This window comes from Archocentrus centrarchus, chromosome 21 (assembly GCF_007364275.1).
Source record: "Archocentrus centrarchus isolate MPI-CPG fArcCen1 chromosome 21, fArcCen1, whole genome shotgun sequence".
In the NCBI taxonomy this organism is placed as follows: Eukaryota; Metazoa; Chordata; class Actinopteri; order Cichliformes; family Cichlidae; genus Archocentrus; species Archocentrus centrarchus.
In genome coordinates this window covers 18,036,611-18,040,690 of record NC_044366.1, presented here as the reverse complement: position 1 = coordinate 18,040,690, position 4,080 = coordinate 18,036,611, and positions in this window count along the sequence as shown.

Here is a 4,080-nt window from a genome sequence, read left to right as displayed (position 1 = left end):
TGTCCCTTCACTCAATTGATGACTGAAAGTTTAACCCACAGGGTGGGTTAGAGTGGCGCTCCACAGCGCCGACTCTGGCCATGGTGGCAGGGGTTGGGGACAGTCTGTGTTACTGAAGCACTTATTTGTGGCATGTATACATGTTACAAACTGAGATACTTGCGATGTATTGAATTTTTTCTTCTCAAATAAATAAAATAAACAGGCGTGAATCGTACCATTAAAATTATATTAATGACATAAAAATATCAAATTAATGACCCGTGATTCCTTTAGCATAACTTCTCGTGTGCTCATATGTGAATTAAGGAATTTTTTTTCTGGGCAGTGAGTGAGTGGGTGCAATCTTTGAAGATAAAAAGAGACAGAATACAAAGAATAATGCCATAAGAAGTACACAATGATGCCCACACATGTATGATCCCATTGAGAAAAGGTTATGTTTTGTCCTACATCAGCTCCTATTCATAATTTTTGGGATAAATACTTAAAAAGACACTCTCCAATGGAACAGCCATGGAGCCCATTGATACAGGTTTCCCTGCTATTTTAGCGTAGTGGAAGCACATAAACAGCAAGTGTTTGCATCAGCTGGACAAATAAAGCCTCCAGATTCACTGAGGCAAGAGGGAAGGTGCTGCAGGTCACTAAACAGCTGTACCATCTTTAAAAAAAAAAATCAGCCAGTATTAGCATTTATCACAACATCATGTTCAATCTTCTAAGAACATCACAATCAAATATTTATATGGGCTTACATTAACAGCACCTGCCAAGCACCAAGCTCATACATAAATAATTATCAAAATCACAGTCAGGAAACACATGAGTGATCCCAGGATATCCCAGCTTATCTATGATTTCATGTCAAAAGCCCCTTTTTCTGCTTCTGGTGATGTTTGTGTTTTAACTCTTACTGATGCACTGCAGAGTGCTGTCTGTGGAGTTGAAGAAATATCATAAGAGTCTCAATAAATTCTCTCACAAACAGCTGAACAGATGCTACTGAGTCCCTGAAATCTGCAATTTAATAACCCTGAAATTTCCAGCCACCAACAGAACTGATATGAGCCATTTTGTCTCATCTTCCAAAACCAGGGAACATTAAACAGCTTCATTGTCCCGCCCGCTCACTTCTCCCACCACATCAGCTGTTTGGTGGTGGTGTGAAGTTTGAACTACGCTGGGCCACAATTACACAGCAGAAGACAACATAATGTGGGCATTGTTGAAATTAGAAGGCCCAGTGTATGCCAGTATGTGTGTCTCTGTGTATGTTTGTGTGAGTGTGTGTTGTCGACGGGGGCTGGGTGAGGGGGTCTGTGTCAGGGTCTTAACCACATCCCTAATTGGGGCACCGGATTGGGGGGTTCCAGTGTAAGATATGTGAAAGGCATCTCTGTTAGTGGGTTTGGTCACAGATGCGTCAGATCTGAACAATCCTCTTCACTGATGTCATCCGTGCTTTTTCACTGACCACGAGCAGAAAACCTTTTTAAAGCAGATCATTAAAACTCACACTGGCAAACATATTTCTGTTTGCTTACTGAGACAATGGTCATAACTTTATGACCAGATGATCTTGTCTTGATTTACTCTGAAGTGCTGCGCAGATTCCTAGGTCCAGTCTTGCTTTTTAGCTCTTAATTTTGTAAATTACCAAATGAACATGAACCAACTCCTCTATAACTGTATATAATGTTGAGATCTGGGCAAAGAAATGCTCAATATTAACTTCACAGCTGCGCAATGACAAGAACATGAACTTTCTGCAATATAAAGCATTTAATACTCATTACATCACCATTCTTGACCCTGATGAGGCAATTAGGATAATTAAGATCATGAATAGGCAGCATAAGCAGAGCACCTTTGCTTAAAATTTTTATGAGATATACAGTTTGGATACAGTTTACAATCATTATTGATAGCAATTTTTTGTGTGTGTGTGTGTGTGTTGTGGTTTGATTATTCAAATCACGCTAAATAAAGACAAAAAGGTTACTTTGCTGGATATGGTCTATGTGTCCCTGAGAGCTTTAAAAGGTGTGTTAACTGCCATTACCTGAGTTCACCCCACCCCAAAGAAGCAGCACTTTCATGTCCGTTGTTGCCCTAGGTGGTTGTGTAACACAAGCTGTGGGAGAAGGTGAAGCCACCCAGCCTTGTATTGTCTCAGGTCAGTGGGAAGAGAGAAACTAGAGACCCGGTGCAGGTCAGACAGGTGGACCCCTGCAGGTGCCGAGGCCTTTCTTCACAGATTAGCTGCACCTTTGTATAAACAAAATGAACACTCACTTGAGAAAGATCTGTGAGGCCCCCAAGGTCGAATCACTGGAAAAGATATCAGCTTTCTTAGTAGCTAGAGAACCGGACCTCCTTTCTAATGCTTATTGCACTGACTTGAAAGATGTGAGCAAATTAAATTCTGAATCTTCTCAATAACCTGTTTCTGATTTGTCTGTCATCCCAGGACACACAGTTTCACAGGCATGCAACAAACCACGACATTTAACCATCCAGCACAACAAGTACTGGAAAAATATATTAGATCATAAAATAAAAAGATAAGCTGCAGTTTAATCAATTTCACTGCCCATTTCCACATGTAGTGAAGAGAATATACAGGCAGACTTTTCAACCAAAATCTCTGAGAAGATATGCTGCAGTCCAGTCAGTTTTGTTCTAAACGGTAAATCACATCAGTGTTATGGATGTGTTACAGATCAGAATCTCACATCAACTCCCAGAAAGTCAGTACTTTAAGCTGTCAGGGCACATAAAATGCCCCTCAATGAATTAAACAAGCCTTCAAGTATTCAGTAATATTTTACATCATTTTAAAAAGCTGATAACATTTAAGAATACAATTTTTATGTCAACACATTCTTTTGTTTATTATCTTACAGCAAAGAGGATAAGAAATGTAAATACAGCTATTCTGAGCTTTTCATTTCAAGTCTTTACATGTGTTTGTGCTGCGAGTAGCACATCCCCAGTTATTGTTGAGAATGATTTCACCATTACATGTAAATCTTTTGCTTTCAGAAACTCTATAATTCAAACCCTGGCTGTGCAGAAGGGGCGAGCTGCTTAAGTTTCACAGCACCAAAGTCAACATGTCAGAGACTGATGGAGGAAACCAAACGCAAAGTTACTGGCGAGGCAGGGAAGCATGTCCAAAATGCACAGCTGGTATAGAGAGTCTGCTGGTGTGCCAACACACTGATGATTACGGTGAAACATAAACAGATGGATGTTGACACGTAATTTGGAGGACATCTGTAAGATTCAAATGTAGTTTCCATTAGCGGGATATCGATTTGTGCAGCGGTCAGGACAGCTCACTCGCGCTCACAGACATGTTGAGCATGGTGTGAGGGTTCATGCTAGATTTGGATTTCACTTATTCGACACCTTCTAGGCGTGAAGGTGTCGAATCAACGACTGGGTTTTGGGAACACTCCCGGTGAGGAGGACAGTCCAGCTCCAAAATGAAGTCAACATAATAAAACCAAACCCACAAGAAAACATGATGAATGTGTACAGCTGGCACAGCCTGTTTGCCCGCTGGTGTGCCAAGAAATCAAGTCATAACGGACGGAATGATGGTCAAAGTTATTTTAAATTTAAAACAACTGTTGGTTACTGAATTTACTCTCTGCAGCACTTCAACTTGCTGGAAAAAACTTGCTGTAGATGATGAAATGAGCTAATGTCAAGGCACTTTTATTTGAATAGCATCTTTCAAGGTGGTGTGGAAGTCAGCACTGTCACCTTACAGCAAGAAGGTCCTGAGTTCAACTCCAGCCTGGAGTCTTTCTGGGTGGAGTTTACATATTCTCCCTGTGTTTGTGTAGCTTCCTCCCACAGACCAGATACATCCATGGGGTTAGGTTCATTGGCGATTCTAAATTGTTTATAGTTGTGAATGTGAGCGTGAACGCTTGTCTGCTTCTCTGTGTTGGCTCTGCACCCAGGACAGGCTCCTGCCCATCCCCCTCCCTTGACCTTGAACTGGACAAGCAGAAGACAATTGATGGATCTTTCAATAGTGATACACAGTGTTTCACACATAAA